At 40.6% G+C, this 8,534-nt stretch overlaps 1 long non-coding RNA gene across 1 annotated transcript; it reads right to left on the bottom strand.

Moving 5' to 3' along the window:
* Positions 1-6,971: 6,971 nt before the first annotated feature.
* LOC107395173 (uncharacterized) lies at positions 6,972-7,552 on the bottom strand. The gene is made up of 3 exons (XR_011516798.1): positions 7,482-7,552; positions 7,219-7,275; positions 6,972-7,104 (listed from the first exon to the last, which is right to left on the bottom strand). It is a non-coding gene; the product is annotated as an uncharacterized lncRNA (long non-coding RNA).
* Between the last annotated feature and the right edge of the window lie 982 nt (positions 7,553-8,534).

The following is an 8,534-nucleotide window of genomic DNA, read 5'->3' as shown; positions in this document are numbered from 1 at the left end:
AGGACCTCAGGGCCCAGGAAGAGAAGTAGCTGACCTCTGCAGGATGCGGTAGCGTGCCAAGCTACCACCACATCCGGCGGGACGAGAGTCGTAACATCATCACCCCCTGCAGCTGCCTGGAGCCAGTAGAGGGACCTCGACAGGGGGAAGAAGAGAGCACCCTTCAGTTATTTTACAAGGGTTCTATTTAACACCCTTCAGTTATTTTACAAGGGTTCTACTTAACACCCTTCAGTTACTATATAAGGGGTTTTATTTCACACCCTCCAGTTATCTTACAAAGGTTGTATTCGACACCTTTGAATCAATTTACAAATAGGCTATTGTTGTTGTATTGTTGAATTGATAAATTGTTGGGTTCTGTGGTAATGAATTAAGGATGATGATTGTGTTTGTTTTCTACTTTTTATATTATTGTTGAACTCTTATTAGAGTTCAAAAGGGGGAATGTTAATAATAGTTACTGCTAAATGAGCACAAGAGAACATATAATCATGGTAATGTGTATGATGAGAACCTGACTCTGCAGTTCATCACACTCCAGATGTTCCTGTTATCTGCTGCTCACCCCTCCTCTCGGGTGTTTTTCTGCACACAGCGTGAATAGGTTCCTGTTTTCTGTTGAGACAGTAGCCGCATCCTGTTTAACCCTATCTCAAGGCTGCAAGTCTGCTGTTTAGAGGATTGTTCAAACTGAACCTTGTACACACATGTGACCCCTCCCTGCTTGAGTGAATAAATCTAGCCGTCTCAAACTGAGAGATCAGAACACTTCAGGCAGCTGCAGAAGCAAGACGGTAGTCCTTGCACGAGAGCTGCGTGTTCTCCCTCTGCAGCGGTGGATCTTATTTTGACTGGTTTTTTGACTCCAACGTCAACTCAGAAGCAGACATCTTTTTCTCCAATCGCTCCGAACCTGTCTTGGTCTTTCAGGACCAACAAAAGGCAGCAGTTAGATCCTGTAGAACCAACACTGTCACCTTCCGTTTATCATAATTTATTCTAAAATCATTTAAATCTTCAGAAGGGCTGTCTCAGTGCTGTGGTTCACCCTAAAACCAGACTGAAAATTTTCAAAAGCATTATGGGTGTTGATAAAATCATTGAGTTGGATTAAAACAAGCTTTTCTAAAATGTTGCTTAAAAATGGTAAGTTGGAAACCGGTCGATAATTGTTTAAATCATTAAAATCTAAATTGCTCTTCTTCAGCAGGGGCCTCACCACCGCCCGTTTAAAAGCGGCAGGAAAGACCCCCGTCTTAAAACCTCATCTTTAAAAGAATCACAAAATTGTTTAAAAAAAACCTAGAGGGAATAGGGTCCAGGACACATGTGGTGGGTCTCACTAAGGAGAAAACTTTATCAAAACTCAACTTCAACCAGGACAAAACTGTCCAGTGTTTCCACGTGCAGATTAAAATCTCCAGCTAAAATAATCCTATCAAAGGAGTTGTGTAAAATTGATAAAAACTCTGAAAACCAAAAGGTGCGCTCTGTCTAGGAGGCCTGTAAACAGTAACACATAAAATCTGAGGAATGCCAAAAGCGGCTGCAGTGTATTCACAAGTGTTAAAATTATCAAATAAAACAGGTTTTGCTAAAAGTGTTGATGAACTTATAAAAGCAGTTCCGCCTCCCCTTTCACCATTCCTCGTAGAAAATTTGAAATTAAAATTGGATGGGGAGACCTCTGTGAACACAACAGAGGCATCTGAACTCAGCCATGTTTCAATTAAAAATAAACACTGAAGATTAAAATCTAAAATCAGGTCATTTATAATAAAAGTTTTGTTCAGCAGAGAGCGAACATTAAAAAGAGCCACATTAACAGATGCTGGAGGTAGAGTAGCTGTGTAATTTACTGAACTTGAGGTTTTTGTTAGCTGTTTAAGGTTATTGAAGTTGGGTTTGCCAGATTTATGTTTGATTGGTTGCTCTCTGCTGATAATGACAGGTATGTGTTTGGTTTGGCAGGGTCCAAGTCCGATAAGTGAGTTACTGTTAAAATCAATGCTGTTTCAGAGAAAGCCCGCAGGCATTATGGCACAGGAAAAAAACACAATGATGTCTGCAGCGGTTGGATGTCAGGCTCTGCAGCTGCGCGTCCTGATAATGTATTTCTAAGCAAGGTTCTTTTAGAAAATGGAGGATGGTTTCGGGATAATATTCAAACTCTGGTGAAAATCCATAAGGATCGAAAAATGTCCCGAGGCCAGAGCTCCAGCTAACCAATGTTCACCAGGCGAATTAGATGGGTGGGTGTTTACTACAAAATAGGCCGGGAGCTGGATTTTTTTCGGGACTGTAGTCGGCTGATCAGAGGCGAACACTCCCAAAAATACATCTTTGAGCAGGCTGGATAATATTTCATGCAGCGTGTGATTATTCATCAAATATAATCAACCAGAACCTCTCTTTGTGTTTATTTGGAGAACTGAATCATAACAAGCATACACAATTAGTGTAGGCGTCTCACGCAGCGGAGCACCGTAGCACATCTCCAGTCTCAAGTTGCCATTAGCAAAAGGAGACTAAGCATCTTCGTCATCCGCAGAGTTCCGATTGAATGCAAAGAGTGTGTACCCCCGCTGATATTCTGTCCTGTTGATGGCCAGCGGCAAATCTTTCAAATGTCTGGACGTGGCTGTATACAGGTTGTAAAATTCTTTAACAGATGTTCTGTGTTCGCAGGTCAGCTGGGATCTGTTTGCCGTCTCTGCACAGCGCAATATATTCCACATCCAAGTGGCGGAAATTAAACGGAGATAGATCTCTTCTGCCCGTATAAGCTTCATGATCTACTATCCCAAAAACTATATATTTAGGACTAGCTCCAAGAAAGAGATTCTCCAGATTGCATATCCTAGAATTTTGTGGTATGGAGTATGTTTTGATGGTGACGCGTGCTAAGGGATACAATGCGTTTGCTTTCAGTAAAGCAGATTTATGTCCCAGATGTACGGCTGGTGAAGCAACCACTTTTTTCACATATTGAATGTTGAACCGAACACGTATATAATACTGAACTGAAGCCATGCCCCTGAAAATAAGGAACTCCCTTGAAACCGGGGAGGCCCTGACCAGCCTGGGTTACGTAATAATTAATAAATTGATTGGGGTCATTTCTCTGCATGTGATGAATCATTTTTCGTTTGCAAGATGTATGCCGCGCTGAGTAAAAGAGCGTAACTGATCCTCCCACCCCGTTTCACGCACGTTATATTCCTGTATTTCTCTGATAGGAGGGAGCGGGCTGGAAATGGAGCCTTATGGTAGTTTTGCCATATAAAAAATGGATCGGTTTATTCTGATCAGATTTAATTTCAATTTGAATGTTTTCTATATGATTCGTGGCCAGCCGAAAGTAATCCACAGGGCTGAACACATGGGTGATCGTATCCCCGAATGCACCTTCAACTTTCACCGTGCGTAATAACGTCGCATACTCATAACCCATAAGCTGCTCGGCCACCACGTCTGAATAACAATAAAACTGATCAAAACCGGCAGTTAAATCGGGAAGAAGAGACACTGATTTGATGGGTTTATTGCTGGATGATAATTCAGGAGTCAGCCACTCCTCAACATTAAAACCTAGCAAATACGCTAAAGGTGCTGCAAATCTAAATTCTATTTTGCCACCGATCTGATATACAAGCGTGGGATCAGGCCCCCTAAAAATCAAATAGAAATCAGGGTTAAGCTTTCTCATAGCAGACTCGCATTCGGACTTAAGTTGTTGCATATTTTTATAATATCCAGGGCTAATTGGAGCTCTGTTGATTTTCTGATGTTCAGTCATTCTACGCCATTCGAAAAAAGCATGCTCAATAGGCAAATTAAACCACGAGTGTGTAGAAGGGTTTACCCCTTGCTGTTATTGTTATTGCCAGCCGAATTGTTATTGTTGCTTTTAAGCTTAATTTATTACCTTTATTTATGACCAATAAGATGTGATATTCTATATAAATATAGGATGTCAACCTTATTGGTCTTTGAATGTTTAATCAGAAGAATTAGGATTATTAGCTTTTTCAGTGATCAAACACACTTCGCATCAATTCAGACAGTCAAGTTTATAAAAGTATGTAATTTATTTTATAAACAAATTAAAAACAAGACAAGGTATAAATAAGACACATGTGATGGATGAATATAAGTGGATGGAATGTGATGCATGATGATTGAATGGTGTGTGTTTATCAGAACCTTGTATCTAGAAGAAACTATGTTCTGGGTGTGAAAAGAATTTGTGGTTGTTATAAGCTAAAGAGTTGACTTATCAAAACCACTTCAGACGCAATCTTGTCATGCCTGTTTGGATCTGAGATGTCAAGGGGTCGTTGACCCCAATGCACGTGGCTCGTAGGAAAACCTTGATGCAACCAAGTCAGTCCTAGGATGTCTCCCGAGTCAGACAGGGGTCCTCCGCCAGCTCCGAGCTTGCTGAGCTATGGAGGGACATCCCCAAGTAGGGCTGGGCGATATGACGATTTTAGACCGTTTTACGATCTACAGATCTGACGGTCTGTCATTTTTGAGAGACCTTTTTATCACGATTCACAGCTCTGCTGTTGAAATTCTGCCTCTGAATGAAAAGGGAACTTACCCCAGGCGAATGGCACGCCTTTGTTTGACCCTTAACCAATTAGAGTGAGTCGTAGTAATATATTAGTGCCCCGCTTGTTTTCACCTGTGTGTGAACAAACATGGCTTCGGCCGCGGCTGAGAGCGACAAGAGGTTTTCGTTCCGAAGAGGAACGCAGGGTTTCCTTAGCGCGCGGCGCTAACAACTTAGCGACGTGACATGTCTCGGAGAAAGCGTAAAAACACGTTGGACGCTTCTTCTGAAGCAGGAAAATAACACCGCTTCTTAAGCAGAGCACGACGTCGCCTCGGCTCGTTCACCCTCTGCCAAGCCGGACTGAGCTCGGCCACTGGGTCGTTGGAGCTGCCCCGTGACTGCCTGATGGAAAACCAGCAGGTTTCATCAGACTCGTAAAGTTTCTTGTTTTTGCTGGGGACCCCCTGTATTTTACCGCTCCCTCCTGCAGTCTTCCCCTATTAACATTTAAAATGATTCTGTAAATCTGTGTATCAATAGAAACAATCTCTGCCTCTGCCAGCTGCAGTAAATGTAGTCTCCAAATAATAAATCTCCAAATAATCCATCTGTGTATCTCCTTTTATCTGCATTAGTGATGTTTTCAGCACCAGAACAGGGAAGCAAAGAAAGATTCCTGAGTTTGTTAGTAATTTTATTTATTAGGTGCATCTAACCTGTTCTATTTTTCTCTGAAATGAGATCAAATCAGTGCTTCTATGGGTTGTCTCCACTCTGCACTGGAAAATTTTACTTTATTTAGAGACTTGTTGCAGAAAATATTCAGAATGCGCAGTTATTTGCTACCACAAGCGATCTCTGGTCCAGCTGCACATCAGAGCCTTATTTGAGCTTAACTATCCACTACATGAGCAACTGGGAGCTACATAGTATTTTGAACAAGTTCATGTTTGCACAATACGTTTGCAATTGACATGTTTGCACTTTAAATATGTTTACGATTTTAATTTATGTTAAGTTACTTGAAAAACGAGAAAAACTGATTTTTGTAATTGTTTCTCTCAGGGCTTTTATCATCTCTGGTGTGAGTTTAAAATATAAGTGTGTTAGCACTGTGTTGATTATCCCTAATATGAATAAATATTTATTTATTCAATGTTTCTCTTCTTTAATACGCAATTGAAGCAGCGGAGGTCTGAACAGCTGTACTATTTGAACTGCCTGGTGGACATTTATCCTTCTCATCATCCTTTATATAAGCCTAATAAAAGCCTACTAAACTGCAGAGACAATATATCTGTCCGGATCGCTCCAAAATATGAAGTTTACCGTCAATATCTGTCTAATTGTTTGTTGTTACTCCGTTCGCGCCACTCCTTTCCCCGCAAAGCGGCTCCTTTTTGCACACATCTCGGTACGTGTGCAGCCTTCCTCTCTCTCAGCTACATAATGATATTTTTTATCAATTGAATATGTGAGACTTCCACCAACAGCAAAAGGATCTCATGTTTTTGTGGGTTTTTATGTTCACAAGCACATTCCCTCTCACGGATTACTAAACTGCTGTTTTGACAAGTTATCAGATTGTCTAAAAATAGGTTGTTTTTTAGTTTAGCATAACTCCGCTTTTACGTTGCCTATTAACAAAATTTAAAAACTGGGGTGTAGTTTATAATCTCCTTTTTAAAGCTATATTGAAACCCAAACTCAGGGAGGTGGAGTCTTGCTGCTACAATGTCCCAAATCAGACCCGTTCAAAAGACGTGTATACACGTCCATGGACCCCAGAGGGTTAACAGACAAAGAATTTAATAATTCATTCAGACATATAAGGGCCTGTTTATGTTTTACCTTTACTTTTTTGGTCAGTGTAAATGTATGTCTCTGAAAAATAAATTGTACCATTGATGATGTGATGCTTTTTTGTCCACCGCCACCAGCTCTCCCTTTCTTGGTCACCCCTGATTGATCACAATAGTTATATTTCAAGACGGTATTTCAAAGCATGCATAGTCTTATAATTAATGCATAGTATATACAAAACGACCAAAGTTATTCTAAATTTGGGATAAAAACAGAAATACTCTACTCTTTAGAGAATTTTTCTTGAATTGGATTGCACATTATGGTCAAGCATTTGGGCAAAAGAACTGGATGACATACTTAGGTGTGTTCTTGCTGTGTCTTTGTAAATCCATGCTTTCGTTCTTTTTTAAACACAAACAGCTACAAACAAAAGTTTTTTTGTAGCTACAAACAGGTAAACAAAACTGTTTCTGTGTTTAAAAAAGAACGAAAGCATGGATGACATACTATTTTATATGTGTGACCTAAGAGGTAGAAAACCTGTTACTTTGCAAAACACTTCTAATGTTTTGTTTTTTAAACAGGCACTTTAAACATGATTTCTAAATCAGTATACAGTTATTATCTCCATTACCTTAACATACCTGATGACTGAGTAGGCTGAGGCTGAGGAGCAGAATCCTCTGCTGTTTCACCAGGCTCTTCAGTATCTGTGGACTTTACAGCTGCTGTTTCTAGAAAAACAAAATTGTTACAACAAAACTGTAGAGCAGTGTGAAAAAAGAAAAACTTTTCCACAATTGCTATTTTTAATACATATTCTTCCCTATCACACAAAATAATTCTACCTTTGATGATGCACTGCTTTTTCTGTTCACCACCAGCTGTCCCTTTCTTGGTCGCCCCTGATTAATCAGAACGACAGTTATACATTTTATGACAAGGATAATTCAAAGCATGCATAGCTTATCTAGCACCATCGTAGCACTTGGTATGTAGAAAATGAAAGTTACTTTGCGAAAACCAGGGCACTTTTTTGGAAACATGCCCCCACTTTGAATGTTATTCCTAAATGAGTATATAATTATTATCTCAATAACTCTGTAAATACCTGATGGCTGAATGGATGAAGGACGAGGCAAAAGCTCAGGAGCAAAATCCTCTGCAGTTTCAGGCTCTTCAGTATCTAAAGAATAAAAACAAATTCTCAAGGAAACCTTGACAAAAACATTAAAAATATTTTTAAAATGTACGTAACAATATCCACCCATAAAAAGTATCAATACTCCAAAGGTGAAAAAAAAACTATTTAGCCCTTGACATGGCAAGCTTGACATAAGAACTGCGGCTTCCTTTTCAAATTTCAAGAAACTCCTGAAGACCCTGCTCTTCAGAGAGCATCTTCTTAACTAGCACCCTCCCTGCACCCGTCCCCCCTCTCTACTGTCCACTCCTTGTTCCATACTCTCCATGACTTATGTCAATGTTGTTGTTGTTATTGTTGTTGTTAGCCTCAAGGGCAATATGCCGATTATCACTTGTAAGTCGCTTTGGACAAAAGCGTCTGCTAAATACATAAACATAATTTGGCCCTCAGTAAAATCTAATTGAGTAACCCTGCTCAGCAGGGGGCTTTGTCCACTCAAACCACATGCAAGGGACCAGACTTTTACTGCAAAATCAGGAAGGGTAAATCCCAATTAACAGTTAAAGTACTACAAGCTACCTGCCTAGATAGCTAACCTTGTGAAGGCAGCGCTCTGCTATCTTACCCCGGGTTTCCACGGGAGCCGTCAGCAGCACGTTACTGCAGCAGCACGTCTTGCTCGCGTAAGCTGCTGCTTGGCCCTTCGCACGAGACGCGAATCAGCAGGGGAGCAGCTGTCACCGACAGAGCACGAAGTCACACGAGTGACTTCGTCAGTAAACACAACAACAAGCAGGAGAAAACTACAACATGGCTCCTAAATGTTTGTGTTTTTATGTTCTGTCCATTTTATAATCGCCAGTACGGACCTGAAAAACAAAGGAGACCGCTAGCTAGGTGATAACTTCTCACGGGGACGCACAGTTAGTAACCTTTTTTAAAGTAAAGCAACCGGAAGGCAGTACGTTCTTTATTCTGAAAATCTCGGGAGCTTCTCTCCATTTCCGCGTCCGATTT

Source organism: Nothobranchius furzeri, chromosome 16 (genome assembly GCF_043380555.1).
Source record: "Nothobranchius furzeri strain GRZ-AD chromosome 16, NfurGRZ-RIMD1, whole genome shotgun sequence".
In the NCBI taxonomy this organism is placed as follows: Eukaryota; Metazoa; Chordata; class Actinopteri; order Cyprinodontiformes; family Nothobranchiidae; genus Nothobranchius; species Nothobranchius furzeri.
This window is presented reverse-complemented; position numbering and strand designations above follow the sequence as displayed.